Genomic DNA, 19,597 nt, shown 5'->3' with positions numbered 1-19,597 from the left:
ATGTGGTTCTGTTCTTTCAGTTTGTTTATATAATGGATCACGTTGATGGTTTTCCTTATATTAAACCATCCCTGCATGCCTGGGATGAAGCCTACTTGATCATGGTGGATGATTGTTTTGATGTGCTCTTGGATTCGGTTTGCCAGAATTTTATTGAGTATTTTTGTGTCGATATTCATAAGGGAAATTGGTCTGAAGTTCTCTTTCTTTGTTGTGTCTTTGTGTGGTTTAGGTATAAGAGTAATTGTGGCTTCGTAGAAGGAATTCGGTAGTGCTCCATCTGTTTCAATTTTGTGGAATAGTTTGGATAATATTGGTACGAGGTCTTCTATGAAGGTTTGATAGAATTCTGCACTAAACCCGTCTGGACCTGGGCTCTTTTTGGTTGGGAGACCTTTAATGACTGCTTCTATTTCCTTAGGAGTTATGGGGTTGTTTAACTGGTTTATCTGTTCCTGATTTAACTTCGGTACCTGGTATCTGTCTAGGAAATTGTCCATTTCCTGAAGATTTTCAAGTTTTGTTGAATATAGATTTTTATAGTAAGATCTGATGATTTTTTGAATTTCCTCTGAATCTGTTGTTATGTCTCCCTTTTCATTTCTGATTTTGTTAATTTGGACACACTCTCTGTGTCCTCTCGTTAGTCTGGCTAAGGGTTTATCTATCTTGTTGATTTTCTCAAAGAACCAACTTTTGGTTCTGTTGATTCTTTCTATGGTCCTTTTTGTTTCTACTTGGTTGATTTCAGCTCTGAGTTTGATTATTTCCTGCCTTCTACTCCTCCTGGGTGTATTTGCTTCTTTTTGTTCTAGAGCTTTTAGGCGTGCTGTCAAGCTGCTGACATATGCTCTTTCCTGTTTCTTTCTGCAGGCACTCAGCGCTATGAGTTTTCCTCTTAGCACAGCTTTCATTGTGTCCCATAAGTTTGGGTATGTTGTGTCTTCATTTTCATTAAATTCTAAAAAGTTTTTAATTTCTTTCTTTATTTCTTCCTTGACCAGGTTATCATTGAGTAGAGCATTGTTCAATTTCCACGTATATGTGGGCATTCTTCCCTTATTGTTATTGAAGACCAGTTTTAGGCCGTGGTGGTCCGATAGCACGCATGGGATTATTTCTATCTTTCTGTACCTGTTGAGGCCCGTTTTTTGACCAATTATATGGTCAATTTTGGAGAAAGTACCATGAGGAGCTGAGAAGAAGGTATATCCTTTTGCTTTAGGATAGAATGTTCTATAAATATCCGTTAAGTCCATTTGGCTCATGACTTCTCTTAGTCTGTCGACATCACTGTTTAATTTCTGTTTCCATGATCTGTCCATTGATGAGAGTGGGGTGTTGAAATCTCCCACTATTATTGTGTGAGGTGCAATGTGTGTTTTGAGCTTTAGTAAGGTTTCTTTTACATATGTAGGTGCCCTTGTATTTGGGGCATAGATATTTAGGATTGAGAGTTCATCTTGGTGGATTTTTCCTTTGATGAATATGAAGTGTCCTTCCTTATCTTTTTTGATGACTTTTAATTGGAAATTGATTTTATTTGATATTAGAATGGCTACTCCAGCTTGCTTCTTCTGACCATTTGCTTGGAAAGTTGTTTTCCAGCCTTTCACTCTGAGGTAGTGTCTGTCTTTGTCTCTGAGGTGTGTTTCCTGTAGGCAGCAGAATGCAGGGTCCTCGTTGCGTATCCAGTTTGTTAATCTATGTCTTTTTATTGGGGAGTTGAGGCCATTGATATTGAGAGATATTAAGGAATAGTGATTATTGCTTCCCGTTATATTCATATTTGGATGTGAGGTTATGTTTGTGTGCTTTCATTCTCTTTGTTTTGTTGCCAAGACGATTAGTTTCTTGCTTCTTCTAGGGTATAGCTTGCCTCCTTATGTTGGGCTTTACCATTTATTATCCTTTGTAGTGCTGGATTTGTAGAAACATATTGTGTAAATTTGGTTTTGTCATGGAATATCTTGGTCTCTCCATCAATGTTAATTGAGAGTTTTGCAGGATACAGTAACCTGGGCTGGCATTTGTGTTCTCTTAGGGTCTGTATGACATCAGTCCAGGATCTTCTGGCCTTCATAGTTTCTGGCGAGAAGTCTGGTGTGATTCTGATAGGTCTCCCTTTATATGTTACTTGACCTTTTTCCCTTACTGCTTTTAATATTCTTTCTTTATTTTGTGCGTTTGGTGTTTTGACAATTATGTGACGGGAGGTGTTTCTTTTCTGGTCCAATCTATTTGGAGTTCTGTAGGCTTCTTGTATGTCTATGGGTATCTCTTTTTTTAGGTTAGGGAAGTTTTCTTCTATGATTTTGTTGAAGATATTTACTGGTCCTTTGAGCTGGGAGTCTTCCCCCTCTTCTATACCTATTATCCTTAGGTTTGATCTTCTCATTGAGTCCTGGATTTCCTGTATGTTTTGGACCAGTAGCTTTTTCCCCTTTACATTATCTTTGACAGTTGAGTCAATGATTTCTATGGAATCTTCTGCTCCTGAGATTCTCTCTTCCATCTCTTGTATTCTGTTGGTGAAGCTTGTATCTACAGCTCCTTGTCTCTTCTTTTGGTTTTCTATATCCAGGGTTGTTTCCATGTGTCCTTTCTTGATTGCTTCTATTTCCATTTTTAATTCCTTCAACTGTTTGATTGTGTTTTCCTGGAATTCTTTCAGGGATTTTTGTGTCTCCTCTCTATGGGCTTCTACTTGTTTATTTATGTTTTCCTGGAATTCTTTCAGGGATTTTTGTGTCTCCTCTCTATGGGCTTCTACTTGTTTATTTTTGTTTTCCTGGAATTCTTTCAGGGATTTTTGCGATTCTTTCAGGCATTTTTGCGATTCCTCTCTGTAGGCTTCCACTTGTTCTCTAAGGGAGTTCTTCATGTCTTTCTTGAAGTCCTCCAGCATCATGATCAAAAATGATTTTGAAACTAGATCTTGCTTTTCTGGTGTGTTTGGATATTCCATGTTTGTTTTGATGGGAGAATTGGGCTCCGATGGTGCCATGTAGTCTTGGTTTCTGTTGCTTGGGTTCCTGCGCTTGCCTCTCGCCATCAGATTATCTCTAGTGTTACTTTGTTCTGCTATTTCTGACAGTGGCTAGACTGTCCTATAAGCCTGTGTGTCAGGAGTGCTGTAGACCTGTTTTCCTCTCTTTCAGTCAGTTATGGGGACAGAGTGTTCTGCTTTCCGGCGTGTAGTTTTTCCTCTCTACAGGTCTTCAGCTGTTCCAGTGGGCCTGTGTCTTGAGTTCACCAGGCAGCTTTCTTGCAGCAGAAAAGTTGGTCTTACCTGTGGTCCCGAGGCTCAAGTTCGTTCGTGGGGTGCTGCCCACGGGCTCTCTGCAGCGGCAGCAACCAGGAAGAGTTGTGCCGCCGTTTCCCGGAGCTTCGGTGCACCAGGGTTCCAGATGGTCTTTGGCTTTTTCCTCTGGCGTCCGAGATGTGTGTGCAGAGAGCAGTCTCTTCTGGTTTCCCAGGCTTGTCTGCCTCTCTGAAGGTTCAGCTCTCCCTCCCACAGGATTTGGGTGCAGAGAACTGTTTATCCGGTCTGTTTCCTTCAGGTTCTGGTGGTGTCTCAGGCAGGGGTCCTGCTGCTCCTGGGCTCTCCCCCACGGGAGCCCAGAGGCCTTATACAGTTTCCTCTTGGGCCAGGGATGTGGGCAGGGGTGAGCAGTGTTGGTGGTCTCTTCCGCTCTGCAGCCTCAGGAGTGCCCACCTGACCAGGCGGTTGGGTCTCCGTCTTCAACTTTTGTTTGTCTGAGAAAGTGTTTCTTAGGGTTTGCTCTTTTTTTTTTTTTTTTTTTTTTTTTTTTTTTTTTTTTTTTAGTGGTGATTGTGTGTTGGTGGTGGTGTTTTCTTTGAGACAAGATCTTTTAGTCATCCCAGGGTGGTCTAGAACCACTTAGGGAAACGCAAGCTTCCTCTACCTCTGCTTTCCAGTTCCAGGAAAAGAGGCATCTACTACTACCACAGCAGACAACATCTACTCTTAAAGGATGACTTCATGGGGTGGTTAATGGCTTTATTTTTGTTTATTTGTTTTCTCATTTTATTCTTTTATGGAGTGTGTTAGTCTAGGCAAAGTTGGATGTGGTTCATATCTCTGCTTCTATGGGTGAAGAATTTTAATCCAGCAACATAGCTACTCAGGCAAGGGATCACATCTAAAGTCCTAGATCTGTGTGACCTGCTTGGAATACAGACCAGCCCTTAGTACACATCTTTAATCTCAAAACAGTAACGTCTGATTGAGGGGAAGAGAGAAACATTTGACAGAATGTATCAGAGATAGATAGGATATGCCCAACACTCATGAGAACAGACAGGTGCTGAAGACCAGTGCAGTGAGAGGTAGAGTTGAGTTCAGTTGAGTTTGTGTAGTTCTGTTCAGTTCATGCATTCAGTGCAGTTTGATTTGTAGAGTTCAGAAGCAGTTTTTTTCAAGCAGAGCAATTCTGTCAGAAGCCAGTTTGAATCAGTCAGTGTGAGGATTTTCAGCCATAACAGCTGATGTGAACCAGCCAGCCAGGGTTCACAAAGAGCTACAAAGGGTGAACTTACTCACCCTTAGAGGCTGAAGCATCACATAGGCCTAGACAAAGGCTGGAAGTTGAAGCCTTCAAAAAGATTCAATTGTACAGAGGCTAGAAGTTTCTAGGTTTAAAACTAAGGACGGTTAGATAAAAACCACTTTGGGCTCAGTCCAAGCCATATATTCATAAAGCTTGGGTATAGCTCTCATCTCATCTCTTCCTCTGCAGAAGTAAAAGTGACATTTACACACAGGTATGGTAAATTTTCCCTCTACTGTCTTTCAAAGGTTTTTTCTTTGGTTTTCTATATATTGAAAATGACCTGTGTGGATGTGGTAGTGGGTGACTACTCTGTTTTGTTCTCTGCTTTGCTTTTGAATTCCTTCCTTTTTTCTCCTTTCTTCCTTCCCTTCTCTCCCTCTGCCTTCCTTCCTTCTCGGCCCCTGTTCTGTCTTCCTCACCACTCACTCTCTTTCTTGCAATTTATCCTAGTTGCTCTTCTTTGAAGTTCCTGGTTTTGTGACCTTCAGGAAATTTGTCAATGCTTATAGTTTTAGCTGTTTATCTGGCCCCTCTCTTCTCAAATTTTGGTTATTTGTATTGTATATAAGTCACAACCAATTTCATAATTTCGCCACACAGTTGGATTTCTGTCCTGTTTTAGTTTTTCATTTTTTATCTCTAGCTTTAGAGACTTCTATAGATATATCCTTGAATCCAGAGGTTTGTTTCTTCCCCCAACTACGTCCATGCTACTAGGACATCTAGCAAAGTCATTATTCTTATCTGCTTCTGATATTTAGCTTTTCTTTTCCATTCTTAATTAGAATTTCCACGCCTGTGCTAGCATTACCTATGTTCTTGAATGCTATCTACTTTTCCAATTAGGACTTATATCATATACATTCAAATGGGTTTAAATTTCTAGTCAGATAATTGGGGCATCTTTGTTATGTCTGGTTCTGATGTTCACTTCCTGTCTTCAAACTATTTGGGCTTTTAATGTGGTTTGTAATTTTTTTTCATTATCCAAAGACATAATCTCCCAAGTAAAAGAAACTGTTCCAAATAGAAATATCCCCTAATGCTACGGCAAAGGTGAAGAAGTTCTGTTCTGCTGATCTAGTATTGGTCTCAGTCTTCTCTGAGCGTAGGGATGTGGAGTACACAGTCATAGGTCCTTCTTTCTGAGGAACTGAGGTTCCTCACTGACTGTGCTCCTGAATGAGCTGTGTTTGAGTACTATCCTTCTTCCAAGTCAGCTAAAATCTGATAACACCCTTGCAACTTTGAGTTTGGTGAAGTGGTTCCTCTGGAAAGCAGCATTAGGGAAAACAGTTTCAAAACCACTCTGTCTTCCCAGTTCCTCATTAGAATCAATAGAGAAATTTTCTCTGAAATGTATTATTGACCCAACCCAGTGTTCATGGAGGTTCTCTTAAGTGTTTTTAATTCTGTCCTGTCTACACAAACTGCTTTCTGCTTGTTTGTTTTTGTTTTTGTTTTTTAAAATCAGCTTTCATTCTCTTGTTATACTACTATTTTACATTTTTAAGATTTTTTCTTTGCCACTGAATTGTCGAAGGAATATCTTGTATATTGCATGAATGTATCACCTGTCAACTAAGAAAAAAAAACCTATGGCCTATAGGAAAGTGTAGATAGAAGGTGGAACATTCAGGGGCAGAATGATTTGTATTATATATAAGTTACCATCAATTTCACGATTTTGACACAGCACATGGATTCTGGGATAGAGCCAGGCATGGGAGATTTGCCCAGGGAATATGTGGTAAGAAGGACGTGTGGTAACCAGGCACAGGTAATTAGCGATGTGACAGAATGTAGATTAGAATAAATGGGATAATTTATGATCTAATAAGAGAAAAGCCTAGCTATATGGCCAGGGTTTTTGTAAATAATATTTTGAATCTGAGTCTTATTTCTGGGAGCAGGGGTTGAGAAGAAGAATGAGACATTATGTCTATATTGAATAGACAAATGTCTATATTAAATGGTAGATATTGAATATTAGTTATTGAATAGTAGTTATTGAATGGTAGTTATTGAGTGGTAGGTATTGATTATTAGTTATTGAACAGTAGTTATTGAATGGTAGTTATTGAATGGTAGATATTGAATATTAGTTATTGAACAGTAGTTATTGAATGGTAGTTATTAAATATTAGTTATTGAATAGTAGTTATTGAACAGTAGTTATTGAATGGTAGTTATTGAATATTAGTTATTGAATGGTAGTTATTGAATGGTAGATATTGAATGGTAGTTATTGAATATTAGTTCTTGAATGGTAGTTATTGAATGGTAGTTATTGATTATTAGTTATTGAACGGTAGTTATTGAATGGTAGCTATTGAATGGTAGTTATTGAATGGTAGTTATTGAATATTAGTTATTGAATGGGTAGTTATTGATACCTGATATGCCTAGGCTTATTTTACTTTGTTGTTGTTTCTGCTTAGGTTTGGTGATTCTTCTTACGATATCTAAGAACTTTTACAACCTTCCAAACTGGTTTACTCATCAAACCTCTAGCCCTCTTATCACTCCTTCCATGGGACATTTTTACATAGATGTTAGACTTTTTAGTATGTTTCATAAGTTTCTTATCCACTTCTTCTTCCTTTCCATTTCTAGATATATTGCTTCACCTGTCAGTTTACAAACATTTTCTTTCACTGACTCATATACAGATGTATTGAGCTCTTAACCCTTGTGTTAAGGTATTCTGTTAAAATTTCTATGGTTAAGTTCTCCACCTTACTGTCTATTTTCTTGAATAAATAATATATTTTTTGAATTCTGTATCTAACATCTCAATACCCAAATGTGAGCAACATCTTGCTGATGTACTCTTCAGAAGAGTTTCTTGTTTCTCTGTGCTTATCAGTGAACTTATAACAGATACCTGCTTGTCTTGGGGATGGAGATGTTTGGAATTTGGATTTCTGTCTTTATAGAGCTTCAGTGGTTTTCATTCTACCCTTGCTTCCAAGGTGATGCATGCCAGGGACTAGGTGGAACCTCAAGGTGTTTAGATAGGACTCTTCCTTCTCCATCACTTCTAGTTTACATTGTTTGTTTCCCGTGTGAAAGACAGTTTAAGGTTTTCTAAAGTTGTGCAAACTCTTGTCACTTTATCTATACTTTCTTTGAACTGTGGTCTCAGAAATTTTATAAATTGGCAATGCCTCAAAAAAGAAGATACCATTGGATGTCAACCTCAAGGGTAACCTCATTGTGCTATTTTTATGCTTCAAGTGTTTAAGAGCAATTGTATGGTTCATGATTATCTCCTTTAGTAGGACCAGAAAGGAAGTTGTATCCAGATTTTCTGTTAGCTTCCTGTGACCAGTTTTATCTGTCTTTACCTATACCACTATTACTAGAGGTAGTAAATCCATTGCTTGCTTTTCAAAAGAGTATACTTTTCCATTTTACCTTTAAAAGAGCTATGATCTGCTTTATAAAAATAGATGGATATGAGTAAAAACATAATTACCGATGACACAATGCAGTTTTAAAAATAACATTTCATTAAAAGGCCAGAAAAAGCTTTTTCTGGATGCTGTTACATTTTTAAATCCACATGTGCTCTTAGTGATAAATGAAGGCCAATAGGAGACCACCATTAGGATTTACACACACACACACACACACACACACACACACACACACACACACACACACACTGGTATCTAGTGCAAAGGGAAATCTTTAGGTGGCTACCATATGACATGGATGTGAAATATATTCTTAGTTCCTACAGCCCTCAGAGTAAGGCATCACATCTCCTTCCTTATCAGAAAGCCTACACAGGGGTTGAAGAAATGTCTTAGGAAATAGGAAATATCTGTTAATGGATGATATCCTATGTAGACTTTGATCATTCATAAGTGTATGTTAGCACTCATAAGAAAAATAGAAACATCTCATTTATTTAAGAAGGGAAATAAAGCAAAAGAAGGATAAAATAAGACAAAGATTAGCCACTAAGGTTTTGAATAAACTCAAAAGGCAAGTTCTAGACTGTGGTTGTAGGTCCCTATTAGCATGTTAGCTTAGCATGCTAAAGACTATGGGCTCCATCCTCATTTCAGAAAAGGAAAGAGGCCAGCCACTGTACATGAGCTACTTCTGAACTTTGTGTGTGTTAGAAGCTGCTGAGAACACGCTCTATTTGCGTATAGTTGAAAGATATAACAGCAGAGAACCCTTGGGCCCCATCTATTTCTCTCCAAGGTTTTCATTTTGAGAAACTATAATTCACTCTTATGAGCATGCTAAAGGTAACTCACCACATTTGCTCCTACTTCTCCAGTTCAGCCATCTTCACCGTCTTCACAGTGTCTCTCTGTCTGTCTGTCTGTCTGTCTGTCTGTCTGTCTTCCCTCTCCCTCTCCCTCTCCCTCTGTGTGTGTGTGTGTGTGTGTGTGTGTGTGTGTGTAGCAGTGTGTACTCTTGTCAAGTGCTGGTTCCCATAACTACCGCCCAAGGTAAGACAAGAGAGCAGTTCCAACACAGGGACGTCTTGTGTGACTATGTTGTAAAACACTCACCTCTTCCCTCTCATGCCTAGATCCCTAACCCCTAAAATTCACTAATTTGTTCTCTGATCCTAATATGTTATCTTTCTTAAAATGTTATGAATGAAATAATATGTGTATAACACTTATTGGTTTTTTTCCATTCTATAATTTCTTGAGGATTCCATCCTGGTTGTTGCATATATTAGTAATATGTTTATTTTTTTTAACTGTGGAGTAACATTTCATACATGGATTTACTAATTTGGTTAAACATTCATACATTGAAGAACATCTGTAATTCTTCTCTTTAGGGGCTAATGTTAACATTTGCTAATAAAATATTACATGAAAATGAGCTTTCATTTTTGAAATGAAATATTCTATTTGCAGGGCCGTATACTAAGTTACATGTTAAGTTTTATAAGAAACTGCCAAAATGTTTTTGGATTATTTTACACATTTCATTTTCTATAGCAGTGGTGGGTTAATGGGTCTATTCCCTCACCTGCATTTGGTTGTACATAGCAATGCATGGGTGGGTTAGTGTTTCTGTAACTTCACCAGCATCTGGTTGTATAAAAGTGCATGGATGGATTAGTGTTTCTGTAACCTCACCAGCATCCGCTTGTAACACTGCTTCATCTTAGCTATTCCATTAGCCCTATCATGCAATCTTATTGAATTTTATATTGTTTACTTATTTGTTTTGCCATATGCTTGTTACTCTTACAAACAAAGCTGAATTGGGTTCGGAGAACCCACACAGTGGCTGATAACCTTCTAAGATCCTTTTCCAGGGCATCTAACACCCCTCATCTGTCCTCTGAGGTCACTGAATGCAGGTAGTGCAAGCCAAACACTCATATGTATAAAATAAAAGTAAATCAATCTTTAAAACACAAAACTAGTCCTTATAAAATATGATGTATTTGACAGGTAAACTTCTTAGAATAATTTAGTAGATAGATTTTAACATATTTATTCTCCATATGGACTAGGCAAGGGTCTATACACATGGGTAATTTAACCCTTTCTGATATGGTCTTTACCCAATAGAAAATTATTTCCTTATGAATTTATGGTCATATGAAATATACATGGGCTAACTCTCTCTGTGTGACAGTTAATTACTTTGCTCTCTGATTTTTCTCTTTCTACCAACAGGAATTTCTTTTGAGTTTGTGGCTTAGTTTAGTTTTGCAAACTTGTTCATCTCTACCACCAGCTCAGATGTCCTTGGAACATTTCTGCTTCTTCTCGACATTGCAGATGACAATGAGGTCATTTTACAATTGCTTCGCTTCTGCAAAGCACAGCTGGCTCTGTTTGGCTAGTGGCATTCTCGTTGCTGTGTTTCCTGAGTCACTAGAATATTTCAATTGACCCCTTCAGAACAGATTGTATCTATGTGATCTCTTTCAACAATAAAACATCCATAATCAAATGACTACAATAGCTACTGAATGATGTGCTTCCCTATTCTGGGCCAGAATCATTTTATTGCATATGCTTTCAATAGCCCTATTATTTCCATGAAACTGTGAGATTTGAATTTTCCAAAACGAGGCATATGGATATTTAATGTTTGTTCTCCAATCACTTCTTCCTCACTGGTTGCCATTATGGCCGAGTTTCTTTTGTGATTCTGAATAACTCCTAAGCCACAAATTACTTGAGCTCCTTATTCTTTGCAGGGTTTTGCCTAGCGAGTCACTTTAACTTTTGCTTTTTAAATATGCTTATAATTTTTGTTGAAAAAAATCTGTGATGTATTTAAGAATGTGATGACATGCCTATAAAATGTAATTTCGAGGCTGCTCAAATAATCTCTTATCACATTCACGCTCTCGCTTCATAAAATAGGGAAATTCAATTCTCACGTGTCACTGTTTGACTGAGTTATTTTTCTCCACTAGAAGGTTAACAGTGAGACCAGATATTCTTTCTTAGTACAGTGTCCCCAGCACACAATGCTGGCTAATAGAAGGTACTCCTGCCATTAGCAATTTGTTACATAATTTGGAAGAACATCCATTCTTCCTTGCCTGCTCTAAGAAAACTAAGATGGGCACAGCAAAGATTGTGTTTTTCACCAGGTGATATTTGATTCATCCTTGCCAGAATGAGGCATTGGAGAATAGGAAAGAAGAAGAGATATCTCTCCTTCTTCTGGTATGATTCTCCTGCCAGCATTCTATAGCTTAGTTTCTCTACCGTCCAGTTTCTGTATTGTGCCAACACCCAGAGAACACTGCATGATTGGCTTTTTGAGTTCCTGGCTTCTACATAGTGTGACAAAGAAGGAGGTCCGGCACTCAGAAGTCTCCTCCTTAGCATCTACACAGTAGAGTGCTCTGTTGGAACACTTCCCTGTGAAGTACCTCTCTAGGTGGCTTTGTGTCAATGGCTAAAGGGTAACTATTCATCCCTCTCCTATATAACAGCTTCTGCTTCTACCACACTGACAAATTTCCACTTCACTATGGTGAAGTCTCTGTTCTCCAGTGGGTCCCACCCACATGTATTCCTCAAGCTCTGAATCTTGGTGATCTGCTCATTGGAAGGACTAATTTTTAATCCCATCGGCTTGACTGTACTTTGTGTCGTTAAGAGTTCTCTCTGCTTTATGCCAAGTGTGTTAAGTTAAAAATTCTTTATATTCAACTTTCCCTGTGCTACTTGTTTTGTAATTTGTCTCCAAATTAGACTTTGATGATGAAATAATAAGTAAACATCTGTTCAAAGGAATGAACAAATGAAGAGGAAAAGGGGGGAGAACAAAGGAAAGCAGAGGGGCAAGGGAGAGGGAAAGAAGCAAGAGGAAAATTGGGGAAGGTCAAGAGAGAAAGGAGATGATTACTGTTACAGCCCCTAACTAGGTATGTACTTGTGGTTGTGAACTAAAATTACAATTTTTAAAAGACAAATTTAGCTTTTTTTTCTGAACATAATCCCATGCCACTGAATTTTTCACTATTAATTTATGTTTTTCATCACCAATTTTGCTCACTTATTTCCTAAAATTTAGTGAACATCTGTTGTGTAAGAAGTATAGGCTACTAAGTTTTGTGGAATAATGAGAATTGATAATTCTACAAAATGAAACAAGAACAAACAAACAAAACCATGCCTCCGCAGGGCTTGGGCTTTCCTGATGAGCAGCTAGGAAAACATAATATCAAACTTCCTTCTGAATATCATGTTTATACCCTAAGCAAAACTTACTCTCAGCACTCCAGAAGCTTTTATTTGCAATGAATAGCAGGGAGTACAGAGACTCAGCTCTTCAAGGTGCTAAAAATGAGTGGAAGATGAGATCTTGGCCTTCACCGAGTCATTTAAACCACCTGCTCTAAGACTCGGGAACATTGCAGAAGAGGGAGCAGAAAGAATGCTAACAGTTGGAAGATAGGAAGAAGGGCTGCAAAATTCTATCTTCAGGGCGTGACATTGCCATTACAGTCATGATCTGGCAGTAGTTACGTTTGCCTGCACTGGGCCAATACAAGACTGGGCCTGTCATCAGTCAAGAATGGAATGGGCTGAAAGACTCATAGGACCATACCCCACCCCGAGGAGCTACTAACTACTAACAGATTCTTGGAGAGAGGTCACCTCCTAAGAGAGTTCACCAGGCTCCAGTAGTTTAGAACTTATGGTCACATAGACAGCACTGCTTAAACTCAGTGCAGTATCAGAGAAAATACAAAGACATGACTAAAAGAAAAGAACTTGTAAAGAGCAGAAGAGTTGACATTAGTAGGAGATAGGAGGAGTAAGGGTGAGAATGGCCAGAATTTGTGTGTGTGTGTGTGTGTGTGTGTGTGTGTGTGTGTGTGTGTGTGTACATGAGAATATATCCATTACTGCTGAGTGAGGGCAAAGCCACCATCTTCGGTTGCATATCACTAGTGTGCCTACCAGAGTCCTGTAGATTATTCTATTTCAAGACTTCACAGATAGCCCAGAGGAAGCTGAGAGGGTCAAAAACATGATTGTGAAAAACAAAGGAAGAGGGGAATGGACAGGAGAGTGAGGGAGAAGGGAGAGGGTGTGGGTGAAGCAATCATAATGCATCACGTACATGAATGGAATTCATCAAAGAACCAAAGTATGTAAAATTATGGAAATGTATATTCTTTTAGGTCTATTTGTCAGGAAGTGTAGTCAACTTCTAAAATTTATCACCCTTTCTTATATAAGGCATACATACTTCATGAGCTGTCCCTAGAATTCCCCAGATCCGTATTTTTCTGAGAAATTTAAACTTTGTTAGAATTTGCTTTATTGGAAATTGAAGAAGACCTCAGAAGATGGAAAGATCTCCCATGCTCATGGATTGGCAGGATTAATATAATAAAAATGGCCATTTTACCAAAAGCGATCTACAGATTCAATGCAATCCCCATCAAAATACCAATCCAATTCTTCAAAGAGTTAGACAGAACAATTTGCAAATTCATCTGGAATAACAAAAAACCCAGGATAGCTAAAGCTATCCTCAACAATAAAAGGACTTCAGGGGGAATCACTATCCCTGAACTCAAGCAGTATTACAGAGCAATAGTGATAAAAACTGCATGGTATTGGTACAGAGACAGACAGATAGACCAATGGAATAGAATTGAAGACCCAGAAATGAACCCACATACCTATGGTCACTTGATTTTTGACAAAGGACCCAAAACCATCCAATGGAAAAAAGATAGCATTTTCAGCAAATGGTGCTGGTTCAACTGGAGGTCAACATGTAGAAGAATGCAGATCGATCCATGCGTATCACCCTGTACAAAGCTTAAGTCCAAGTGGATCAAGGACCTCCACATCAAACCAGACACACTCAAACTAATAGAAGAAAAACTAGGGAAGCATCTGGAACACATGGGCACTGGAAAAAATTTCCTAAACAAAACACCAATGGCTTATGCTCTAAGATCAAGAATCGACAAATGGGATCTCATAAAACTGCAAAGCTTCTGTAAGGCAAAGGACACTGTGGTTAGGACAAAACGGCAACCAACAGATTGGGAAAAGATCTTTACCAATCCTACAACAGATAGAGGCCTTATATCCAAAATATACAAAGAACTCAAGAAGTTAGACCGCAGGGAAACAAATAACCCTATTAAAAAATGGGGTTCAGAGCTAAACAAAGAATTCACAGCTGAGGAATGCCGAATGGCTGAGAAACACCTAAAGAAATGTTCAACATCTTTAGTCATAAGGGAAATGCAAATCAAAACAACCCTGAGATTTCACCTCACACCAGTGAGAATGGCTAAGATCAAAAACTCAGGTGACAGCAGATGCTGGCGAGGATGTAGAGAAAGAGGAACACTCTTCCATTGTTGGTGGGATTGCAAACTGGTACAACCATTCTGGAAATCAGTCTGGAGGATCCTCAGAAAATTGGACATTGAACTGCCTGAGGACCCAGCTATACCTCTCTTGGGCATATACCCAAAAGATGCCCCAACATATAAAAAAGACACGTGCTCCACTATGTTCATTGCAGCCTTATTTATAATAGCCAGAAGCTGGAAAGAACCCAGATGCCCTTCAACAGAGGAATGGATACAGAAAATGTGGTACATCTACACAATGGAATATTACTCAGCTATCAAAAACAACGACTTTATGAAATTCGTAGGCAAATGGTTGGAACTGGAAAATATCATCCTGAGTGAGCTAACCCAATCACAGAAAGACATACATGGTATGCACTCATTGATAAGTGGCTATTAGCCCAAATGCTTGAATTACCCTAGATGCCTAGAACAAATGAAACTCAAGACGGATGATCAAAACGTGAATGCTTCACTCCTTTAAAAGGGGAACAAGAATACCCTTGGCAGGGAAGAGAGAGGCAAAGATTAAAACAGAGACTGAAGGAACACCCATTCAGAGCCTGCCCCACATGTGGCCCATACATATACAGCCACCCAATTAGACAAGATGGATGAAGCAAAGAAGTGCAGGCCGACAGGAGCCGGATGTAGATCGCTCCTGAGAGACACAGCCAGAATACAGCAAATACAGAGGCGAATACCAGCAGCATACCACTGAACTGAGAATAGAACCCCCGTTGAAGGAATCAGAGAAAGAACTGGAAGAGCTTGAAGGGGCTCGAGACCCCATATGTACAACAATGCCAAGCAACCAGAGCTTCCAGGGACTAAGCCACTACCTAAAGACTATACATGGACTGACCCTGGACTCTGACCTCATAGGTAGCAATGAATATCCTAGTAAGAGCACCAGTGGAAGGGGAAGCCCTGGGTCCTGCTAAGACTGAACCCCCAGTGAACTAGACTGGTGGGGGGAGGGCGGCAATGGGGGGAGGGTTGGGAGGGGAACACCCATAAGGAAGGGGAGGGGGGAGGGGATGTTTGCCCGGATACCGGGAAAGGGAATAACACTCGAAATGTATATAAGAAATACTCAAGTTAATAAAAAAAAAAGAATTTGCTTTATTTTTTTTTAATTTTTATTAGATATATTTCTTTACTTACATTTCAAATGTTATTCCCCTTCCCGGTTTCCTGCCCATAAGCCCCCATCTTCTTCCCTCCCCCTCCCCCATATGGGTATTCCCCCATACATCCTCCTTACTGCCCCCATATTCCCCTACACTGGGGATCCAACTTGGCAGGACTGAGGGCTTCCCCTTCCACTGGTGCCCCAACAAGGCTATTCTCTGCTACATACAGCCACCAAAATTAGATAAGATTGAGGAAGCTAAAAAATGCATGCTGAAAGGCATCGGATATAGATTTCTCTTGAGAGACACATCCAGAGCATGTCCAATACAGAGGTCAATGCTAGCAGCAAACCACTGAACTGAGAACAGGACCCCCTTGGGGGGAATTAGAGGAAGTATTGAAAGAGTTGAAGGAGCTTGCAACCCCATAAGAACAACAATGCCAACATTTTTAATCACATTATTTTCCCCTTCTCCCTCCAATCCCTTCCATACTTCCTCTCTTGTTCCTCTCAAATCCATAGCCTTTTATTCTTACAGAGAGAGAGAGAGAGAGGGAGAGAGAGAGAGAGAGAGAGAGAGAGAGAGAGAGAGAGAGAGAGAATAGAAACTGTTGAGTGCATTTAGTTTTAAATTTAGTTTTAAGGTATATGTTTTTAGGACTGGCCCCTTGGTACTAGATTGCCAGTTAGGGAGATCATTCTGGGAAGAATAATTCTCCCTTGCTCAGCAGATACAATTCTCCATATAGGTGGGGCCCTGTGAGATGTCCTTCATTCATGTTGGCATGCCCACAGGTATCATCATTGTTTGGATATTGTTTAGGCAGTCCTCCTGTTGAGATCTCATGAGTGCATCTTTGCTGTTCAACACTAGTCCCTGGGATATGTGAACAGACATCTTACCCAAGATAGGGAACTGATTGCAAACTGAAGTACAGATATCACCGAAGTGCAATGTTTGTATTGCTGGACTTTGCTGTGGTTACTTACAGAGGTATGGGAGAGGGCTTATTTATAGGACCAGAAATGACTCACAAAGGTCTTCTCAGCATTGAAATCATCAGATCATGAAAACTGGAAACCTGAAACTCACTGGACAGTCTGCAGTTAGCTCAGCAGCTTGAGAGGCGTCTTTTTCAGGTGGCGCCATTGGTCTGAGCTTCTTCTAAGAAATTCAGCCGGTCCAGGAGGTTTTCTCAGCAGCCCTTGGTGTTTATACACATATGGAGAGGGAGTAGCCTAGCAAATGTGGTCACTCTTGGAAACTTCCTGAAGCTATTTTGAATTGTGTGCTTTTCTGAAGAATGGAATTTCATCTCCCTTAAAACACAATCCTGTTGTTTCACCTCCCTGCAAACATCCACTCTTAAAGTATCTTCTTAGTTCAACTCCCCCCAGACATTTGTACTACGTCTTAACAAGTTTCCCTTTAAGAGGGGAGTTTTAACCCTAGGGAAACTGCTACACAAGCTTTCTTGTCATTCTAGAGGACATAACCCCACAGTGCTCATTGATCCTCAGGATCTTAAGATTTTTTTCCCACATCCTCCTCCATAATGTTTCCTGAGCCTTTGGTGTTGGATTGGGTTGTAAATGTGTCAGTTGTAGCTGGGCACTGCAGTTTTTCTCCGCATTAAAAAATGATTTAACTTTGTTGTTATTAGCAATGTGGGAGAGAAAGAGAGAGGAGAGCGAGGGAAAGAGTAGGGGAGATTTGTGTGTGAGAGGCTGTACTTATGCCTTGATGTGCCTATCGAAATCTGAGGGCAATGTTTTATTGAGTAGGTGTAGGCTTAGATTTTTTAACATCTATTTTAATAAGGGTTCTTAAATACTTCTGCCTCTCTTCTAGCCCACCAACCAAAGGTAGGAGAGGAAGATGGTTAATAGAACAAGGAAAATGTGGACCTCTTTAGAAGCAGTTCTTTGGGGGTGTTACCAATCTTTGTTGTCAGAATATCAGCAGTCCAGTACAAGTCATCAAACAGGAATCAGTAGTAGCAGTCCAGTCCAATCACTGAACACCAAATATGAATCAGTAACAATGGCTTGATCCAGAAGAAACCACGAGTCTCCACCGAATTGGCACAAGTCCTCAGAAAGGGCAAGAGGCAGGCAGAATACCATGAGAAGTTCTTTGGCATGTTTCTCTCTATGAAGTCATGACAAGCGAAGATCAGTGAAGACCAGCAAAGGGTTGCAAGGCGTACCAATGCAAGAGTGTCGTTCACTGACTATTGGATTCTACTTACACTCTTTCCAAATCTTATGTGTCCTCTCAAGTGTCTGCCTCAGCAAAACATCCTCTCATAAGACAGCTTCCAGAAAAACATCACATGAAATAACTGAGCCTCCAAAGAAACCAGAAATTTCCACTTCAAGTAGGCTCTTTGTTTCCATCTTTAAGTGGATTCCAAGGGTCAACCTCAGACAAATGCCTTTACCTCTCTGAGGCGATGGTCTTTAACATGTGGTAGTCATGGCCCCTTTGTGGGGTCACATATCAGATATCCTACATATCAGATATTTACAATTTATAACAGTAGTAAAGTTACAGTTATGAAGTAGCATCAAATAATTTTATGGTTGGAGTTCACCAAACATGAGCAACTGTATTAAAAGGGTCCCAACCTTAGGAAGGAAGTTTGCTAGCCATCTTTTAAATTTTATTGGCGTTGGTGGTGGTGGTGGTGGTGGTGGTGGTGGTGGTGGGGTTGTGTGTGTGTGTGTGTGTGTGTGTGTGTGTGTGTGTGTGTGTGTGAGAGAGAGAGAGAGAGAGAGAGAGAGAGAGAGAGAGAGAGAGAGAGAGATGTGACTACAGCAATGTATATGCAATGGCATTTAAATAGAAGTGAGAGAACAACTTTTGGGAGTCAATTCCTGGAAATAAACTCAGGTGGTCAATGTTGTGCCATGTGTAATCTGACCTGCTGAAGCATCTTAAAAAGCCACAAATATCTCTTACAATGTTCTGGCTTTTCAGACTTGGTTTATATACTTGAGTCCCAGTAATGAAGCAAACAACTTTAATGACAACATCTAAAATTTTCAACTTTTGTATGCTTAAGATGTGTAGAAAAGATGGCTCTGAAGGCTCAAAGACAGGACAATGGCATAGCTAATGGGAAGACCATTGGGAAAAGACAAACAATTGGATTGGTCAATTGATTGGCTACTGTTTATGAGCACTAGTTTCCAAACATACAAAATAAAACTGCCCACTCCTTCTTCCTCTTAAAGTGAATCCTAATGACATTTTTCTAGGCAGTTAGTACTGTGTAGCTACATGAAAGCGGCATTCTTCAAATTATTTTCTAATCGAGTGTTATTCAGAAAGATCATAGGGGACTAACTCCAATGTATTAATTGCCCACATTTAACGTATCTAAAAATAAGATAAATCACTCAACTGATGGCATCATATAACTGAGGACTTTCAGCTTCTTGCTGCCTTATAGCTCCAGAGGAGAAGCTGAGACAGGCATCCATGCATGTCATTATGACCTAGTCCTTTTAACTACTAATGATGAAGAAGCCCTGAATTGAAACTGTGCAGACTTTAAAATAGACAACTTTAAGTCTTTAACTACTTAGGTTACATCTACATAAAACATCCGTCCGTGGCCTTTTGCCAGTGGGGAGGAAATACTTGGTAAATCCATGTAGGACTAGAAATTTAAAACTTCTTGCTCTGTACACAACACATGCTGTATTTTATAACTAACTGGTGGTGCCTTACATCCAAGAAATAGCATAGTAATGGTTAAATCTTCTCATTCACTTGTACTCATTCACGTGTACATTGCTGAGTACAAGTATTCCTCATGTATCACGTCATGTCTTGTCTTGAGTTCCTATGATCCCAGGCTTCTCTCTACAGAGCCTTTCTCTCTTGGTGGGAGGACTGGATTTAGCCCTCATTAGGTCAAGCTCTCTGTGTGACACTATGGTTCTCTTGTGGTTCATGTGAATCAGTCTGATGTATGACTCTGACTTTGAACAGGTAACACCCAGGAAACAGAATTTCAG

This window comes from Rattus norvegicus, chromosome 2 (assembly GCF_021556685.1).
Source record: "Rattus norvegicus strain SHRSP/BbbUtx chromosome 2, alternate assembly SHRSP_T2T, whole genome shotgun sequence".
NCBI classification, from domain to species: Eukaryota; Metazoa; Chordata; class Mammalia; order Rodentia; family Muridae; genus Rattus; species Rattus norvegicus.
This window is presented reverse-complemented; position numbering follows the sequence as displayed.